The 21,422-nt window shown below is 44.2% G+C and overlaps 1 protein-coding gene across 1 annotated transcript in view; it reads right to left on the bottom strand.

Annotated features, from left to right (window-relative positions):
• lingo3a (leucine rich repeat and Ig domain containing 3a) overlaps positions 1-21,151 on the bottom strand; it is a 36,064-nt gene extending 14,913 nt beyond the window's left edge. Inside the window, exon 1 of the mRNA XM_020497554.2 lies at positions 20,298-21,151. The gene's annotated coding sequence lies outside the window, so the exon portion shown is untranslated. The remainder of the gene's footprint in view (positions 1-20,297) is intronic.
• Positions 21,152-21,422: the final 271 nt, after the last annotated feature.

Below are 21,422 nucleotides of genomic sequence, written 5' to 3'. Positions count from 1 at the left end.
AGCCAAAGTTAGCCAATGTTAGGCCCAACAAATTGGAACTCGTATCATCATACAGTTAACAAATTCATTAAATGTTGTACATTTAGCAAATTCATAACATATCATACAAAATGTAATTCATAACATATCATACAAAATGTAATTCATAACATATCATACAAAATGGATGATGGACATCCACAAATTAACATACCATACAAAAAGTAACATGTCATACTAAATGGAGTGGTTCGGATTTACATCCATAACAATGCGAAATGCTCTTATACCACGTTGAACAGAGCTATAGGGCATTTCCATCTGAAAGGACCAATGAGAACCAACCATGTGAAATTCATAGGAGCATGTCAAATATAGGCGTCAAATGAAAGCGAAGAGAGTCTATATGTTGGAGAAATGAAGGTATATATACACGTTTCAACCACTTTCCATCCTAAACATTTGGAATAAGAAAAGGCTTTGATTTCTGGTCAAACAGATGGAAATGGGGTCTTAGACAACATCTTGCTGTACCAGAAAAAAGTTTTCAAAAGGTATTAGAAATACATCAAAACACAATAATGTAGAAGACCCCTACCAACTAAATATACTGCCAGAGAATTTGCCAGTATGTCCAACCGGCCTCACAAAAGCAGACCACATGTAAACACACCAGCCTAGGACCTACACATCCATCTTATTCACCAGCGGGATCATCTGAGACCAGCCACCCGGAGAGGTGATGAAACTGAGGAGTATTTCTATCTGTAGTAAAGCCCTTTTGTGGGGAAAAATTCATTCTGATTAGCTGGGCCAGGCTCCCAAGCTCCAACTCAAGTGAGTGGGCCTATTCACTCCCAGGCCCAGCCACGGCTGCGCCCCTTCCCAGTCATGTGAAATCCATAGATTAGGGCCTAATGAATTCATAAAAATTGACTGATTTCCTTATATGAACTGTACCTCGGTAAAATAGTTGCAAGTGTTGCATGTTTGTTCAGTACACACACACACACACACACACACACACACACACACACACACACACACACACACACACACACACACACACACACACACACACACACACTCACACACACACACACACAGTTGAAGTCTGAAGTTTATATACACTTAGGTTGGAGACATTAAAACTCGTTTTTCAACCACTCCACAAATGTCTTGTTAACAAACTATAGTTTTGGCAAGTTGGTTAGGACATCTACTTTGTGCGCGACACAATTAATTTTTCCAACAATTGTTTACAGACAGATTATTTCACTATATCACAATTCCAGGGGATCAGAAGTTCACATACACTAAGTTGACTGTGCCTTTAAACAGCTTGGAAAATTCCAGAAAATGATGTCATGACTTTAGAAGCTTCTGATAGGCTAATTGACATAATTTGAGTCAATTGGAGGTGTACCTGTGGATGTATTTCAAGGCCTACCTTCAAACTCATTGCCTCTTTGCTTGACATCATGGGAAAATCAAAAGAAATAAGCCAAGACCTCAGACATTTTTTTTGTAGACCTCCACAAGTCTGGTTCATTCTTGGGAGTAATTTCCAAATTCTTGAAGGTACCACGTTCATCTGTTCAAACAATAGTATGCAAGTATAAACACCATGGGACCACTCAGCCATCATACCGCTCAGGAAGGAGACGTGTTCTGGTAACCCAACGTGATCAGGTCGGCTCTCAGAGTATGAAATTCAAATAATGTATGTGAAATATGGCTGATGACGCATTTCCCTCTGAAGTGACACAGGATTTCACTCAGATGAATTAAACACAGAAGTTGTAAAACACTCATGGCACATAAGGGAAATACATACTGTAACTCTTCAAAATAAACAATATACAATACGATCTCACTCACAAGAGCCTTCCACATAGATTCTTATATATCTCTACTGAATTAAAAAGCCATTAATTGAGAGAATCGAAGTACCTTTGAAGTGAATGGTATTTCACTGCTCTATTTCCAACTGGCAGAGAGGTTTAGTCTCCGTAGAGGACAAGATGTCTGATTGGTATCAAGGTCAATTCAAAACAATTTCAAGCAAACTATGTCAAAAACATACTTTCTAAAGAAAACCGGAGTGATGTGAAATCAACATCTTGTCCAATGATGGCACATCTTGATTGGTTTGTGGGACACAGTGGTCCGGTAACAGACTGGCCACCTGCAGCCCTGACCTTGGGTGAGGAGGGTGAGAGGAGGGGGAGAGAAGGAGGAAGGGGTAGAAGGTGGCAGAAGGGCAGAGTGGAGTAGTAAAGTGCAATAGTAGGGACGGGAGAGAGGGAGTAGAGGCCAACAGGAGGTGGACATGGCCTCAGGGGGCCCCAGGGGTCACCACTGTACCAGAGTGGCTTTAAGACTAGGGCTAGCCCTGGGCTCTCATCACCAACAACATAGAGAACACCCGATACTCCAGCCCTCACACACCTGAAAAGGTCTCACAAGCTGCTGGTGCAGTAAGACTCAAAAAGCATAGCAGAATAGGTCACCTGATTCCCCTCATGCAGTAGCCTAATGCTTGTTAGCTCAAAGACAGGGCAACAGCATGAGATACAGAAGGCTATTTTAGTATATATTAGATTTTTGTTTGTTAATCTTTTGCACAACAATGATTCCTTATTGAGGATTTTATGGACGTACAACATCTTTTTTTTTCCTTTCTCTTTGCTCTTCAGATAATGTGATCCATAGAAACATTTTTTAAATTTTTTAATAATGCAGTTCAGACAATAACAACTACTACTACTGACCAAATCAAAAAAATTGACACACAAATCTAAGGCATACTGAGAATGATTATCATATACTGTTATTGTGATAGTCGTATGTTCTATGTTGTCCATATTTCAGCCTGGGCATGTTTGCCTGGGTTACTTCAGTGTACTCTGTCTAATCCTGTGGTGTTCTGGCCGCCCGGCCCACTCTGCCTCCTACACCCCTGGTAATCTCACCGCTTCCAAGACAGACGGCTGTTGGGTACAGCTGGCAGCCTTGGACGCTCTCTAGGAAATTGAGACCACACAGAAAGCTGTCTAAACACCGGAACAAAAGGTTAAACATCCCAAATTGTTTCCCTGCTATGCTGTCTGCAGCCTCCACCGCAAGGTTTTAGTGACAGGACAGTTTGGGAGAATTACGTTGGAGGCAAAAAAAATGTATCCCTCGGGGAGGGAACTCACCTGACCCAATCACAAGAGACATGTAGCACTGTGAGCCTAGTCTGCGGGGAGATTGGTGTGTGATGTAAACTGTTTGAACTGGGTGGAGCTGAGGGCACGTTTGGACTGCCGCTCTGACATTGCTCGTCCATATATTTATACATTCTTAATTTTACTTAGATTTGTGTGTATTGTTGTGAAATTGTTCGATTTTACTGCACTGTTGGAGCTATAAACAAAACAATTTCGCTACACCCGCAATAACATCTGCTAAACACGTGTATGTGACCAATAAAATTTGACATGTCCAGTCCAACAGGCAATTATTGTGATACAGTTGTAATGAAAATAGTATTTTGCTTCATGTTTGTTCACCATAAAAAGAAGAAAGTCCACTTCACAGACCAGCATTGATGTTACATTTTGCTATGAGGTAATGTTGTTGGGTAATTTATTTCTTTAGTGAGCTATTCTCTGAGTGTTAATAATGTCTATTTCTTGATAAAGCCAAATAATGAGGTTTTCATGCCAATGCTATTTGGCAAGATTATGCTAATTACACTAATTGCTAATGCAATTAAGAGCCACAGAAAACATTGGCAATCTTCTTCACGGCACATAGGGAGGAAAGTCTCTCATCACATCATAGATAATGAACTGGTGATACATCTACAGATATAATTACTAGCCCATTGCACTGTATCTATAACGTTCTTAGCCAAATACACAAATGAGGGGAGACGATATTCCAGAGGAGAACCCATCTGGTAAAAGGGCTTGAATTCAAATGAACTATTTTATCTATTTAACCTATTTTTAAAGGTTGAAGTCATTGGCAAGTCATTGAAGAACAAATTCTTATTTACAATGACGGCCTACCAAAACGCTTCCTGCGGGGACGTGGGCTGGGATCAAAAATTTAAATATAGGTCAAAACATACACCACGACACTACATAAAGAGAGACCTAAGACAACAACACAGCATGGTAGCAACACATGACAACACAGCATGGTAGCAAAAAAACATGGCAGCAGCACAACATTGTAGCAGCACAAAATATGGTACAAACATTATTGGGCACATACAACAGCACAAAGGGCAAGAAGACAGAGACAACAATACATCACATGAAGCAGCCACAACTGTCAGTAAGAGTGTCCATGATTGAGTCTTTGAATGAAGAGATGGAGATAAAACTGTTCAGTTTGAGTGTTTTTGCAGCTTGTTCCAGTCGCTAGCTGCAGCGAACTGAAAAGAGGACCGACCCAGGGACGTGTGTGCTTTGGGGACCTTTAACAGAATGGGACTGGCGGGTGTTGTATGTGGAGAATGAGGGCTGCAGTAGGTATCTCCGATAGGGGGGAGTGAGACCTAAGAGTTTTTATAAATAAGCATCAACCAGTGGGTCTTGTGACGGGTATACAGATGACCAGTTTACAGAGGAGTATAGAGTCCAGTGATGTGTCCTATAAGTGCGTTTGTGGCAAGCCTGATGGCCGAATAGTAAAGCACGTCTAGCCGCTCTAGAGCACCTTCCCCTGCCAATCTATAAATTGCGTCTCCGTAATCTAGCATGGGTAGGATGGTCATCTGAATCAGGGTTAGTTTGGCAGCTGTGGTAAAAGAGGAGTGATTACAATAGAGGAAACCAAGTCTAGATTTAACTTTAGCCTGCAGCTTTGATATGAGCTGAGAGAAGCACAGTGTACCAACTAGCCATACTCCCAAGTACTTGAATGAGGTGACTACCTCAAGCTCTAAACCCTCAGTGGTAGTAATAACACCTGTGGGAAGAAGGGCATTCTTCTTACCAAACCACATGACCTTTGTTTTGGAGGTGTTCAGGACAAGGTTAAGGGCAGAGAACTTGTTGGAAACTAAGAAAGCTTTGTTGTAGAGCGTTTATTAACACAACATCTGGGGAGGGGCCAGCTAAGTATAAGACTATCATCTGCATATAAATGGATGAAAGAGCTTCCTACTGCCTGAGCTATGTAGTTGATGTAAATTGAGAAGAGCGTGGGGCCTAGGATTGAGCAGTGGCTGAGACAGGAGATTTTCTGACATCATACACTGCACTCTTTGAGAGAGGTAATTAGCAAACCAGGCCAAAGACCCCTCAGAGACACCAATACTCCTTAGCCGGCCCACAAGAATGAAATGGTCTACCGTATCAAAAGCTTTGGCCAAGTCAATAAAAATAGCAGCACAACATTGCTTAGAATCAAGGGCAATGGTGACAACATTTAGGATCTTGCAGTGACACATCTATAACCTGAGCAGAAACCAGATTGCATACCAGAGAGAATACTATAGACATCAAGAAAGCCAGTCAGTTGATTATTTATACTTGTATATCTGTATTTATTTCACCTTTATTTAACCGATAGGCAGTTGCGACCTGGCCAAGATAAATAAAAGCAGTGTGGCAAAAACAACAGCACAGAGTTACACATAAACAAACGTACAGTCAATAACACAAAATAAAAAGAGAAAAATAGAAAAATCTATGTACAGTGTGTGCAAATGTAGAAGAGTAGGGAGGTAAGGCAATAAATAGGTCATAGAGGCAAATATAATTACAATTTAGCATTAATACTGGAGTGATAGAAGTACAGATAATGTGCAAGTAGAGATACTGGGGTGCAAAAGAGCAAGAGGGTAAGTAATAATATGGGGATGAGGTAGTTGGGTGTGCTATTTACAGATGGGCTGTGTACATGTACAGTGATCAGTAAGCTGCTCTAACAGCTGATGTTTAAAGTTAGAGAGGGAGATATAAGACTCCAGCGTCAGTGATTTTTGCAATTCGTTCCAGTCATTGGGAGCAGAGAACTGGAAGGAAAGAAGGCCAAAGTAAGTGTTGGCTTTGGGGATAACCAGTGAAATATACCTGCTGGAGCACGTGCTCTGAGTACTATTTTGAGTGAAGGAGGCTTTGTTTGCGAAATAGGAAGCCGATTCTAGATTTAATTTTGGATTGAAGATGCTTAATGTGAGTCTAGAAGGAGAGTTTACAGTCTAACCAGACACCTAGGTATTTGTAGTTGTCCACATATTCTAGGTCAGAACCGTCCAGAGTAGTGATGCTAGTCGGGTGGGAGGGTGTGGGCAGCAATCGGTTGAAGAGCATGCACTTAGTTTTACTAGCATTTAAAAGCAGTTGGAGGCCATGTAAGGAGTGTAGTATGGTGTTGAAGCTCGTTTGGATGTTTGTTAGCAGTGTCCAAAGAAGGGCCAGATGTATACAAAATGGTGTCGTCTGCGTAGAGGTGGATAAGAGAATCACCAGCAGCAAGAGCGACATCATAGAGATTGCCAGAGTTCTGGACAACAGGCCCTCCGATTTGACACACTGAACACTGAGAAGTAGTTATTTGAGAAGCCAAGGCTATTGAGTCTGCCGATAAGAATGCGGTGATTGACAGAGTCGAAAGCCTTGGCCAGGTCGATGAAGACGGCTGCACAGTACTGTCTTTTATCGATGGCGGTTATGATATTGTTTAGGATCTTGAATGTGGCTGAGGTGCACTCATGATCAGCTCGGAAACCAGATTGCATAGTGGAGAAGGTACGGTGGGATTTGAAATGGTCGGTGATCTGTTAATTAACTTGGCATACGAAGATTTTAGAAAGGCAGGTCAGGATGGATATAGGTCTGTAACCGTTTGGGTCTAGAGTGTCCCGGATGACCGCGGCAACTTGACTGCGGCAACTTTACAATCTTTGGTGATCTCAGACGATACAAAAGAGAGGTTGAATAAGCTAGTAATAGGGGTTGCAACAATTCCGGACGATAATTTTAGAAAGAGAGGGTCCAGATTGTCTAGCCCAGCTGATTTGTAGGGATCCAGATTTTGCAGCTCTTTCAGAACATCAGCTGTCTGGATTTGGGTGAAGGAGAGGGGAGGGGGTTGCTGCAGGGGGTGCTGAGATGTTGGCACGGGTTAAGGGTAACCAGGTGGAAAGCATGGCGAGCCGTGGAAAAATGCTTATTGAAATGATCGATTATCGGCCTCCCAGGTGGCGCAGTGGTCTAGGGCACTGCATCGCAGCGCTAGCTGTGCCACCAGAGACTCTGGGTTTGCGCACAGGCTCTGTCGCAGCCGGCAGCGACTGGGAGGTCCGTGGGGCGACGCACAATTGGCCTAGCGTCGTCCGGGTTAGGGAGGGTTTGGCCGGTAGGGATATCCTTGTCTCATCGCGCACCAGCGACTCCTGTTGCGGGCTGGGCGCAGTGCACGCTAACCAAGGTCGCCAGGTGCACGGTGTTTCCTCCGACACATTGGTGCGGCCGGCTTCTGGGTTGGATGCGCGCTGTGTTAAGAAGCAGTGCGGCTTGGTTGGGTTGTGTTTCTGAGGACGCATGGCTTTCAACCTTCGTCTCTCCCGAGCCCGTACGGGAGTTGTAGTGATGAGACAAGATAGTAACTACTAATAATTGGATACTACGAAATTGGGGAGAAAAAAGGGGTAAAAGAAAAAAGAAGAAAATAAAAAAAAGATTGATTATCGTAGATTTATCGGTGGTGACAGTGTTTCCTATCCTCAGTGCAGTGGGCAGCTGGGAGGAGGTGCTCTTATTCTCCATGGACTTCACAGTGTCCCAAAGCTTTTTGGAATTAGTGCTACAGGTAGCAAATTTCTGTTTGAAAAAGCTAGCCTTGGCTTTGGTAACTGACTCAGTATATTGGTTCCTGACTTCCCTCAAAAGTTGCATGTCGCAGGGGCCAGTCGATGCTAATGCAGAACGCCACAGGATGTTTTTGTGCTAGTCAAGGGCAGTCAAGTATGGGGTGAACCAAGGGCTATATCTGTTCTTAGTTCTACATTTTTTGAATGGGGCATGCTTATTTAAGATGGAGAGGAAAGCACTTTTGAAGAGCAAGCAGGCATCCTCTACTGACGGGATGAGGTCAATATCCTTCCAGGATACCCGGGCCAGGTCAATCAGAAAGGCCTGCTCGCTGAAGGGTTTTAGGGAGCGTTTGAAAGTGATGAGGGGTGGTCGTTTGACCGAGGCAGTGATCGCTGATATCCTGGTTGAAGACAGCAGAGGTGTATTTAGAGGGCAAGTTGGTCAGGATGATATCTAAGAGGGTGCCCACATGGTTACGGATTTAAGGTTGTACCTGGTAGGTTCCTTGATCATTTGTGTGAGATTGAGGGCATCTAGGTTAGATTGTAGGACGGCTGGGGTGTTAAGCATGTCCCAGTTTAGGTCACCTAACAGTACAAATACTGAAGATAGATGGGGGGCGATCAATTCACATATGGTGTCCAGGGAACAGCTGGGGGCTGAAGGGGGTCTATAACAAGCGCCAACGGTGTGAGACTTGTTTCTGGAAAGATGGACTTTTAAAAGGAGAAGCTCGAATTGTTTGGGCACAGACCTGGATAGTATGACAGAACTCTGCAGGCTATCTCTGAAGTAGATTGCAAATCCGCCCCCTTTGTCAGTTCTATCTTGTCAGAAAATGTTATAGTTATTTATAGGATTTTTGGTGTCCTTCCTAAGCTAGGATTCAGACACGGCTAGGACATCCGGGTTGGCGTAGTGAATAAGCAGTGAATAAAACAAACTTAGGGAGGAGGCTTCTAACGTTAACATGCATAAAATGAGAGCACCTGGGGAGTGGGAGTGATGCTGGGGGCTACAGGGCCTGGGTTAACCTCTAGATCACCAGAGGAACAGAGGAAGAGTAGGATAAGAGTACAGCTAAAGGCTAAAAGAACTAGTCATCTAGTGCGCTCGGAACAGAGAGTAAGAGGAGCAGGTTTCTGGGCACTGAAGAATAGATTCAAGGCATAATGTACAGACAAGGGTATGGTAGGATGTGAGTACAGTGGAGGTAAGCCTAGGCATTGAGTGACGATGAGAGAGGTTTTGTCTCTAGAAGCACCATTTAGCCGGTGCTGTCACTGAATGTGTGGGGGTGGAACAAAAGGGCTAGCTAAGGCATATTGAGCAGGGCTGTAGGCTCTACAGTGAAATAAGACAAAAATCACAAACCAAAACAGCAATAGACAAGGCATATTGACATTAGGGAGAGGCATGTGTAGCCGATTATTGACATGTTTTTCCAACACTTTTGATAAACAGGGCAAAATAGAAATGGACCTTTAACAGTTAGAATTAGCTTTAAATAAAGTATGCACCGGGACTGCCTTCCAAGCAATGAGAAACTCCCCAGAGAAGAGAGAGGTTAAAAAAGGTCAGAGATAGGCTTGGCGATGATAGGGGCATCAACCTTAAAGAAGAAAGGTTCTAAACCTTCTGACCCAGATTGTTTTTGTGGTCAAATTTAAAGAACTCCTTTAGCACCTCTGACTCAGTGACCGCCTGCATGGAGAAACTTTGTAGCGGGGCAGGGGAAAAGAGGGAGGAGCATCAGGGCTAGTCGTATTAGAAGGGGTGGGAGATAAGGAAATGTTGGACGGACAAGGAGGGATGGCTGAGTCAAATAGTAATTCTGACTTAATGAAGTGGTGATTAAAGAGCTCAGCTATGTCTTCCTTGTCAATAACAACCACATCATCAACATTAAAGGACATGGGCAGCTGTGAGGAGGAGGGTTTATTCTCCAGGTATTTAACCATTTTCCAGAACTTATTGGGATTAGACCCAGAGAGAGAACTGCTCCTTAAAGTAACTAACTTTGACCTTCCGCATAGCCTGAGTACACTTATTTCTCATTTTCCTGAACGAGAGCCAGTCAGGCTGAGTATGCCGAGCCTTTTGCCAAATGGAATTCTTGAGGTGGAGTAACTGTCAGATCAGGGTCGAACCAGGGGCTGAACCTGTTTTTAATTCTCATTTTCATTATGGGGGCGTGTTTGTTAACAAAACCACTGAAAATATTGAAAAAGAAGGTCCAAGCATATTCAACAGAGGGGATAAAGCTGCTTCTATACCAGTTTACAGAGGCCAGTTCATGAAGGAAGCCTTGCTCATTCAAGTGTTTTAGCAAGGATCTATGAATCAGGACAGGTTGTTTCACTGAGCAGCCATTACAAACATAGGCTGTAAAACAGTGGTCCCTAAGGTCATTACAGAAAACACCAGACTAATATCATCAGGAATGTTTGCGAGGATAACATTAAGGAGAGCAGCCTTTTCTGGGTGTTTGGAGTCATACCTTGTGGGATTGGTAGTAATCTGAGAAAGTTGTAGGGAGTCCCATTGCTTTAGGACTTGGTCAAGTGGTTTAAGCATGTCCCAGTTTAGGTCATCTAGCAACCAAGCATGGAAGGTGTTCCTTGGTAAAGATTGCCACTCCACCACCTTTGGAAGATCTGTCTTGACAAAAAAAGGTTCTAACCAGAAAGGTTAACATCAGTGTTCAAAACACTCTTTCTTAACCACATCTCAGTAATGACCAACACATCTGGATTGGAGCTGTGAACCCAAGCTTTCAATTGATCCATTTTAGGTAAAAAGCTTCTAGTGTTAACGCGCCAGAAAACCAAGGCTTTTATGAGGGCAGAAATCAGTGAAGCAGATATCAGAGTCAGAATTGGGGCTAGCAACAGTAGATGGGCCAGGGTGTACATGCACATTTCTAGATATCAGCAGCAGTAATACAATCAGGGCATGGCAGAGGACAGGGAGAGCTGTCCTCATTTGAATGTGCATTAGATGGCAATAAGATCATATTGTACCGCGATTTCATCAGGTAACATGAATACAAAACCAGCGAGAGGTGGTTAGAATAGGATGGGAGGCCAGGAGTCCGTCTAACCAATAGAGAGTCAGCATCCCAAGTGTGGGAACGAACGTAGTCTGTCCCACAGTTGGGTAAACAAGCAAGTTCATAGTAAACAAAGCATACAGGAGTCATGAGGCAAATGGCATAAAGCACAATAAAAAAATATAACGACTTGGGGCTAGACATAACTTCAGAGTCAGTGTAGTAGACAAGTTGAGTAGGTGTCACACACACTTGGGAGAAACTTTTTTCTGGACAAACTACAGAGCCACGTCTACAGAGAAATCAATCTAACACGATCTGATTTTTATGGAACGGTCTGCCTACCCATGTCAGAGACGCAAACTCGGTCTCAACCTTTAAGTCTTTACTGAAGACTCATCTCTTCAGTGGGTCATATGATTGAGTGTAGTCTGGCCCAGGAGTGGGAAGGTGAACGGAAAGGCTCTGGAGCAACGAACCGCCCTTGCTGTCTCTGCCTGGCCGGTTCCCCTCTTTCCACTGGGATTCTCTGCCTCTAACCCTATTACAGGGGCTGAGTCACTGGCTTACTGGGGCTCTCTCATGCCGTCCCTGGAAGGGGTGCGTCACCTGAGTGGGTTGATTCACTGATGTGGTCATCCTGTCTGGGTTGACGCCCCCCCTTGGGTTGTGCCATGGCAGAGATCTTTGTGGGCTATACTCAGCCTTGTCTCAGGATGGTAAGTTGGTGGTTGAAGATATCCCTCTAGTGGTGTGGGGGCTGTGCTTTGGCAAAGTGGGTGGGGTTATATCCTTCCTGTTTGGCCCTGTCCGGGGGTGTCCTCGGATGGGGCCACAGTGTCTCCTGACCCCTCCTGTCTCAGCCTCCAGTATTTATGCTGCAGTAGTTTATGTGTCGGGGGGCTAGGGTCAGTTTGTTATATCTGGAGTACTTATCCTGTCCTATTCGGTGTCCTGTGTGAATCTAAGTGTGCGTTCTCTAATTCTCTCCTTCTCTCTTTCTTTCTCTCTCTCGGAGGACCTGAGCCCTAGGACCATGCCCCTGGACTACCTGACATGATGACTCCTTGCTGTCCCCAGTCCACCTGGCTGAGCTGCTGCTCCAGTTTCAACTGACCTGAGCCCTAGGACCATGCCCCAGGACTACCTGACATGATGACTCCTTGCTGTCCCCAGTCCATCTGACCGTGCTGCTGTTCCAGTTTCAACTGTTCTGCCTTATTATTATACGACCATGCTGGTCATTTATGAACATTTGAACATCTTGGCCATGTTCTGTTATAATCTCCACCCGGCACAGCCAGAAGAGGACTGGCCACCCCACATAGCCTGGTTCCTCTCTAGGTTTCTTCCTAGGTTTTGGCCTTTCTAGGGAGTTTTTCCTAGCCACCGTGCTTCTACACCTGCATTGCTTGCTGTTTGGGGTTTTAGGTTGGGTTTCTGTACAGCACTTTGAGATATCAGCTGATGTACGAAGGGCTATATAAATACATTTGATTTGATTTGATATAGCCCCTTGTTACAGAGGGAGAGAGAGGGAAGAAAATCGAGGTGTGGAGAGACCGAGTGACCGTGACGAGTAAACAGTTGAAGGAAAGTCAAAAGGAGGGGAGAATCATTTAAATTACAGTTAAGGAAAAAGAGAAGTCTGCAGGATGATATGGCAGAAATTACAAATTGATGGAGAGGAAGCGAAAGAAAAAAAAATCCTGAAGAAGGAAAGATTTTGAAAAGAAAAACTAATCACAAGAAACAGAGTAAAGGAGAAAGAGGGTTTAAGGGAAGGTGATGAGGGATTATACAATTTGACAGAACCAGGGAAGAAGAGAGAGCAGAAAAAAGGGTTTTGCCGAAGTTGAGGCGCTGCGGAGAGTGCAGACGTGTGTGATTGGATGGGTATTTGACAGGTGCTCTCTCCTGTCTCTCCGGTGTAAATCTCAGCATTAGAGAAATACTACCCCACTGTGCAGTGGCCTTGCTAAAGTCTGCCTAATGCTCCAGGGAGAGTTCACACTGAACCGTGCAAACAACAGAGGTTCTGAGTTCTCCCTGATGAAAGCTTAGAATGAAAAAAGAGAGGGGAGGAATGTGGAAGGATTTCAGAGGAGGGAAAGATAGCAGGGGACTCAGCTGCTCTTTTTTAGAGCTTATGGGAGAAAGGGAAGGAGAGAGGGATGAAGAGGGACTTAAGAGGAGGGGAAGGAGGACTCAGCTGCTTGCTCTCTATCCCAGTATGTGATTCCTACCCCTGCAAGCTGGGCCGGCCTCCCAACAGGAATAGTACTATGTGAGATGTATCATACGTTTTTACAATCACATGTCATTTGAATCTACAATATAGATCATGAATGATTGATTATTTGCCTTATAGAAAATGCCACCAAAAGTCCAACAATAGAGTCTCAAATTACAATGGCGACAGTCTGTAGCATGTCTAGCGTAATGATAACCAACAAAATTGAGTCACACTAAATATGTCAATTGAAATCAGAATTAATTGTAATTTTACTGACCCTGGATTTGGGCAGATGCTAACATAGAGGTCCCATATTCACCTCATAGCTTCCCAAAGGCTTGGGTAGGCAGCATGCCATGGTCTGCTCTGTACAATGAGGTCCCTGGGTAATTGGGTGCTGCACATCAAACACAGATCTCTTCTGACACCACACAGGAATTCACTGGCTTCACTGGAGCTGGGATAAAACCGCATGCTGTATAAACGCATGCAGGCAGTTAGTCTCAAAGAAACAGCACAGCCAAGCACACAAACAACAAACTCTGTGCCGACACACAGATAATAGGCCCCTTAGACAATGTTAACCCAGACACATCCACCAATCAGCCTTCACCACACCATGAAGGAAGAAAGGCCGCTCCTCATCTGAAGTACGAGAGATTGATTGGTCTGAGATGAGAGCGAGCGATGAGACAGGGAGAGGGGCAGGGAAGACATGCTAGATAGAGGATTGGAGAGGGAGATAGGTCCTGACAGTTTACTGCCATACAACTGGCCAATCTGTCAATCTGTGATGGTTGTGTATTTATTTCTAAGAAAGCTGCATAATTCATTTCAGCCAGATGCATGCTGGAGTGGAGAGAGGCAGCGATGCCTCTGCATCCATTTCAACTCCCATGATGAATTCATGAACCAAAGGCGCTCCGTCCTCTTAACCTTAAGAGTGTGGCAACCCGGTGCAGAGAGATGAGTATACCTGTCAAATAGAGAGAACAGTGAATGCCATCCAGAAACACACCCACAATGCATACCAAATGTTCCTCAGCCCTGCTCTTAAAGGCTCTGAGAGAGGCGACACACACACACACACATACTCAACAACAAAGTATTCCCCTCACTCTGTCTGTATACGGCAGTTAAGCTAGCAGTTAAGGGTGTTGGGCCAGGGATTAAAAGGTTGCTGGTTCGAATATCCCCGAGCCGGTTAGGTGAAAAATATGCCCATGTGCCCTTGAGCAAGGCACTTAAAACTATTTGCTCCTATAAGTTGCTCTGGATAAGAGTGTACTAAATGACAATAAAACTAATGTATAAGCAGCCAGTGAAGTCAAATTCTCATGTGAGTTGACAGAAATATGCAGTGTGTGCACAGCATATCATAGATTCCAGTGCAGGCCTCAATACAATGAAAAGTCCTAACAGTGTCTTTCATGTAGTTCAAAGCCTGGATTCTCAGCACTGTATTTCTGATCAAACTTGCTCTGACAGTAAAGCTGAAAGATCTCACCATCAACTGTCACCAACATGTACAGACATTCAATATTGGTTCCAAACATCCAGATAGAAATGGAATAGGTCCCTTCCCCTGCAAATGTAAAAAAAAATACAAAATCAAAAGTAGCAAATGACCTAAAAATACACTCCAACTCCTGGGATGCTTTGGGAGAGGAGGAGGAGGCCTTTCTTCTCTTCCTCTTGCCGTCGGCTCTTCACATCACATACACATTAACCCTGCATAATGAAGGAAACAACTGTGTTTACAGTTTTCATCATTAGCTCCCCTCGCTGCCACACTTTGCCACAGCTCTCAGAAATAAAATATAATTTACCCGACTCCCTGCTGCTGGATAGCAGTGTCTGCTCTGCTCTGCTCTCCTTCTGCTGCTGTATCCTCTGCCTCCTCATAACATGATTTGATGAACTGACGCATTATTATTTAATGCTGAACAGCTAAAATGTAGCATGCTTCTGAACTGATACCATGATCCCCTGCAATAGACAGAGAGGCTGATTGAGGAGAGTGCAGGTGGATGACTGAACTCCAGCACAATGTGACTGATCACCCATCTTCACCTGTCACTCACTCCCCTGCTGAACGTTGCCAGTTCCAAGCTCAGTCGGCCCTGTAAACTATTAACTAAATGCTCCATGTGAAAACGGATTGATCCATCTAATGTTAAATACTCCCATTTGCACAGAGCAGCAATCTGTTTAAGGCTGGTTACACAATAAATAGGGTTCTATTATGACTTATAGCCAGGGTCGGGGCTGTGTGTGGGAACAGTTATACAATATAACAGCTATTTTGGGCAAACACTTATAAATCAATCAAATTAAAGCCACCTGCTGGCAAGTGGTGGGCAGACCCTGGGCCGGGTAATCAAACACCCTGTGGACTCACATCAATCACATTATGGCACATTGGTACAACCAGCTTGTGGCTTGTGCGATGACTAGATGATTATTAATCTAATTACATAATTAAAGAGCTGACCCAAACAATATGTCCACACAGAGAGAGAGAGAGGAACCTGAACCATCGTCCCCAAAGGCCCAAGCAAATAGGTGGGATAAAACAGGAATGCCAGAGACGCTATGGCCTATGAGTGATACAGCTACTGTAGTATAGAGCCTGTAGAACTCACCCTGCTGCCCCCACAACCCACTCATGTACCATACCGGAGAGAGATCTGTTTTATGGCCAGAAAGTCACACTATTTCAAGTGGAGCTGCCAGGCCCAGAAAATACATCAAATCAAATGAGGTGGAGACTGACAAGTATATAAACTCACAGCCCCCTCCTCGTAAAACTGCCCACTAGGTGATTTAGCGGCTCTGCGGCCACACTCAGTTACACCTAAAGGTTCATGTTTTTAACTGCTAGCCTCTTACACTACCATACCTCTATCTTCTGCCATTTTGTTGACCTTCTGAAAATAACAGGATCTAAGTGTTTCTGAGTCATTGTAGAAAAACGATAACAAATATATTGTTGCTCAATAATTGATATGAAATGTGATGGGAAACCAACAACTAAAAACCTGAACAAAATGACTTGTTCACTCCTCAATATATGTTCCAGGCTGTAGCAGATCACATTGACCATATAGAAATAATAACCAGCTACAGCACATACAGTATACCGCTACTAATGAGAGTGTTTTCTCTCAGCACCCTTGTATAGACATGACTTGTTCATTCTCTTTCATGCCGAAACCCAAAAGACATACAAAGTAATACAAATCCCTGTTTCCGCCTCTCCTCTGTTCTGTCCTGCTATTTTAGTATCTGCGCTGGCAGATGCTCTTGGTGCTACAAAGGGGATACAGGCAAACTCATTAGCTCAGATGCCAAATGTAACTACACGGCGGGTTCAAGGGCTCCGCTCAACAAGGGGACCGGGGAAACAGAGGAAATGCATTAGGGTTCGTGGAGGTGACAATTGGATAGGTGCGATATGATGATAGGATTGATGATAGGTCCACCTCTGATCGAACTGAGGAATATTCCCTATTGTTGCAGAATAATGTTACTTATTAGCTTTGGTCACCAGCAGGTAGACATCATAGTACAATACTGAATCAAGTTACATAATGGTGCTAATTCCAATCACTACACCTCTATTGTACATAGTACACCTTCATAACAAGGCAATGTAGTAAATGAAAGCCCTCACACAAACATGTAAGACAGGCTCTTTTCAATGTTGTCAATCTGTCTCTTCAATTACTTTCATAAGCTGTGATCCAGGTTTGATGTTCTTAAGGTACGATTGATGTTGCCAAGGGACAGCGCTGCAGTTTGGCAAGGACAGGTCATTCTGAACTTTCATAATGCAACTGAGTGAGTGGGAGGTATATTTCAAGAGTGAACTGTCCAGCTGGACATTTTCACTGTGGCCACTGACATGCCACTAGTAGCCCCTGGGTTGTCCTCCACCACACCTCTACTTGTTCCCTCATTCTCTACTGCAGACTGTGATAGTAGCAGTGCATTAAGCCTGATGACAGGGGATGCATGGGTTTTACTGGCCTCGTAAAGCCATGATGGAACACAATGAAGCTCGGCACTGCCCGTGCTGAGGAGATGTAATGTCACATTTGAGCACAGTGGACATCTTTATATGCAACAGCAGGAGATGGCAAAGGACCGCAGGCATAATGGATACATTGCACTCTGATGCATTCTGGATGCCATAAACATTCATTAGGACATTTCGTTATGGATGGACTGTGGCTAGATGCTGTTAAATACAATTGACTGAGCTGTATAAGTCCAATAGCTACCGGTGCCCTTCTGTTTCTGAAGAACCAATATCCCATCCAATATCCCATCCAATATCCCATAATAGACCAAGTATAATCGCATCTCATCTTATCTCTCACGTAACAAACATCAGGAAAACCAATAAGGACAGGCATCATCAGAAATAACTCCAGGCATATAGGCAGGTGAATTGGATAGGAGAACTGAACTGCGTTCCACCAGCAGTTATTGTTTCGCTTGTCTGTCTGTCTGCCTGCCTGTCTCCCTCTCTCGGTCTGCGTGTCTAGGGAGGCTGGAAGCCCTAGAGGAGCTCCACAGTCAGTCAGTCCCACTAAGCCAGTCAGTCTGACTGTGGCAGGACAGGGAGTCAGACAACACGTCCCCCTCACCGTGATACGCCTGCAGGATCGATCCTGGGGTGCAACCTTCTCTCAGGCCCATGTCCTGGTAATTAAGATCTAATTGTGTGAGGATAAGCAAAGACACAGGCCGAGCAAGGCGGCACAGAGGAAGCAAATAGAGAAGACACGTTTTAGGGACAAGGAGAGAATACCCACCTACAGAGATAACAAGATCAGATGTCTGTTTTCAAAGGAGCTAGACAATCTATTGCTATCACTAGCCGGCTTCCAACCGGTTACTCAACCTTGCACCTTAGAGGCTGCTGTCCTACAAACATAGACTTGGAATCACTAGCCACTTTAATAATGGAACACTAGTCCCTTTCATAATGTTGACATACTGCTTTTCTCATCTCATATCTATATACTGTATTCTATTCTACTGTATTTTAGTCAATGCCGCTCCAACATTGCTCGATCTAATATTAATATACAGTGGGGCAAAAAAGTATTTAGTCAGCCACCAATTGTGCAAGATCTCCCACTTAAAAAGACGAGAGAGGCCTGTAATTTTCATCATAGGTACACTTCAACTATGACAGACAAAATGAGAAAATAATTCCAGAAAATCACATTGTAGGATTTTTAATGTATTTATTTGCAAATGATGGTGGAAAATAAGTATTTGGTCAATAACAAAAGTATATCTCAATACTTTGTTATATACCCTATGTTGGCAATGACAGAGGTCAAACGTTTTCTGTAAGTCTTCACAAGGTTCACACACTGTTGCTGGTATTTTGACCCATTCCTCCATGCAGATCTCCTCTAGAGCAGTGATGTTTTGGGGCTGTTGCTGGGCAACACAGACTTTCAACTCCCTCCAAAGATTTTCTATGGGGTTGAGATCTGGAGACTGGCTAGGCCACTCCAGGACCTTGAAATGCTTCTTACCAAGCAACTCCTTCATTGCCCGGGCGGTGTGTTTGGGATCATTGTCATGCTGAAAGACCCAGCCACGTTTCATCTTCAATGCCCTTGCTGATGGAAGGAGGTTTTCACTCAAAATCTCACGATACATGGCCCCATTCATTCTTTCCTTTACACGGATCAGTCGTCCTGGTCCCTTTGCAGAAAAACAGCCCCAAAGCATGATGTTTCCACCCCCATGCTTCACAGTAGGTATGGTGTTCTTTGGATGCAACTCAGCATTCTTTGTCCTCCAAACACGACAAGTTGAAATTTACCAAAAAGTTATATTTTGGTTTCATCTGACCATATGACATTCTCCCAATCTTCTTCTGGATCATCCAAATGCTCTCTAGCAAACTTCAGACGGGCCTGGACATGTACTGGCTTAAGCAGGGGGACACGTCTGGCACTGCAGGATTTGAGTCCCTGGCGGCGTAGTGTGTTACTGATGGTAGGCTTTGTTACTTTGGTCCCAGCTCTCTGCAGGTCATTCACTAGGTCCCCCCGTGTGGTTCTGGGATTTTTGCTCACCGTTCTTGTGATCATTTTGACCCCACGGGATGAGATCTTGCATGGAGCCCCAGATCGAGGGAGATTATCAGTGGTCTTGTATGTCTTCCATTTCCTAATAATTGCTCCCACAGTTTATTTCTTCAAACCAAGCTGCTTACCTATTGCAGATTCAGTCTTCCCAGCCTGGTGCAGGTCTACAATTTTGTTTCTGGTGTCCTTTGACAGCTCTTTGGTCTTGGCCATAGTGGAGTTTGGAGTGTGACTGTTTGAGGTTGTGGACAGATGTCGTTTATACTGATAACAAGTTCAAACAGGTGCCATTAATACAGGTAACGAGTGGTGGACAGAGGAGCCTCTTAAAGAAGAAGTTACAGGTCTGTGAGAGCCAGAAATCTTGCTTGTTTCTAGGTGACCAAATACTTATTTTCCACCATAATATGCAAATAAATTCATAAAAAATCCTACAATGTGATTTTCTGGTTTTCTTTCTCATTTTGTCTGTCATAGTTGAAGTGTACCTATGATGAAAATTACAGGCCTCTCTCATCTTTTTAAGTGGGAGAACTTGCACAATTGGTGGCTGACTAAATACTTTTTTGCCGCACTGTATTTCTTAATTCCATTCTTTTAGATTTGTGTGTATTGTTGTTAATTGTTAGATACTACTCCACTGCTGGAGCTAGGAACACAAGCATTTCGCTACACCCGCAATAACATCTGCTAAATATGTGTATCTGACCAATAAAATTGGATTTGATTATCTGTTATGACTCCATAACCCCAAAACCTCATTTGACCTGAGGCTGATGTAGAAATAACAAACAGAGCCTCTGAGAGAAATAACAGAAGGGTTGGGATGACACTGATGTGATAGGAAACCGCACAAAAGTCCACAAGGCAGGGAGTCAAAACACAATGAAGAGACAGTATCCATTTACGTATCTATGACCTAATCTTTGGTTTGAGAACCAAATTAAATAATGTTTTTATGCCTTCAGTTAATTACAGGTGGGTGTCAGTGTCGGAGTACCCATTCTAAGTTCTCTCTGTTCGGTGTCTATACTGGGTGCATGCCTGTGTGTGTGGAGCTTGTGTATCAGAGGAAGTTGGCTTACCCAGGACTGGAACTTGACTGGTCCATCCACATTCGCAAACCTGTTCCTCACTCAGCGTGTATGTGTCTGTGCGTCTCTGGTTCCGCGGTCTGTCCGTCCGGAGAGTGTGTGCGGTACTGTGATGTTGCTACTCCAGCTTCCTATAGCAGTCAGTGAGCCTCCAGCTTCCTATAGCAGTCAATGAGCCTCAAGCTTTCTATAGCAGTCAGTGAGCCTCCCGCTTTCTATAGCAGTCAGTGAGCCTCCTGCTTTCTATAGCAGTCAATGAGGCTCCAGCTTCCTATAGCAGTCAGTGAGCCTCCAGCTTCCTATAGCAGTCAGTGAGCCTCCAGCTTGTAGCATCAGCAGCTGAGCCTGACTGCAAATCGCTTTGTTCCCCTCTCCCCCCGCGCTACCTCCCTATCTATAGAGAATCTACTAGCTCCCTCTTCCTCTGCAGATAAAAAGGCAACTGAAGTCTCTCTACTCTCTCTGTTCTTTGTGTTCCAGACCCAGAACCTGGATCCCAGTAGGCACGGGCTTTGTGTCTAGGGGAGGATGGAGCTCTGCCACAGTGAAAGCCTGGACTGGTGGCGGTGTGCTCTTTCACTACGGGAGCATGCGAGTAAATGTGTGTGTAAGGGAGAGAGACAGCCCTGCGAGTAAATGTGTGTGTAAGGGAGAGAGACAGCCCTGCGAGTAAATGTGTGTGTAAGGGAGAGAGACAGCCCTGCGAGTAAATGTGTGTGTAAGGGAGAGAGATAGCCCTGCGAGTAAATGTGTGTGTAAGGGAGAGAGACAGCCCTGCAAGTAAAAGTGTGTGTAAGGGAGAGATACTGCCGCTATGGCTGCTGCTGTTCAGTGGAACTCATTATGCACTGTTGCTGCCGCTCCACTTCACTGGCTGTTTAGCTTCACAACTTACTCTGATGGTCAATAAACTGCTTAGGGATCATCTCAAAAGTCTAGAAAACAGGAATCCCCCCCCCCCCCCCCCCGTAAGCTCTGAAGCTGAGAATGAGGAGATAACTTTTGCTTTACCTTCAGGCATTTCACACAGATATTTTATACTTAAGCCATGCTCTTTAATCACAGAGTAAATTTGAGCCTGAGGGCATTGCAGGAGTGTCATATTCAGGTGAACAC

Source organism: Oncorhynchus kisutch, linkage group LG13, assembly GCF_002021735.2.
Source record: "Oncorhynchus kisutch isolate 150728-3 linkage group LG13, Okis_V2, whole genome shotgun sequence".
In the NCBI taxonomy this organism is placed as follows: Eukaryota; Metazoa; Chordata; class Actinopteri; order Salmoniformes; family Salmonidae; genus Oncorhynchus; species Oncorhynchus kisutch.
The sequence above is the reverse complement of the archived record's forward strand: the minus strand, read 5'-3'. Positions and strand labels throughout refer to the sequence as shown.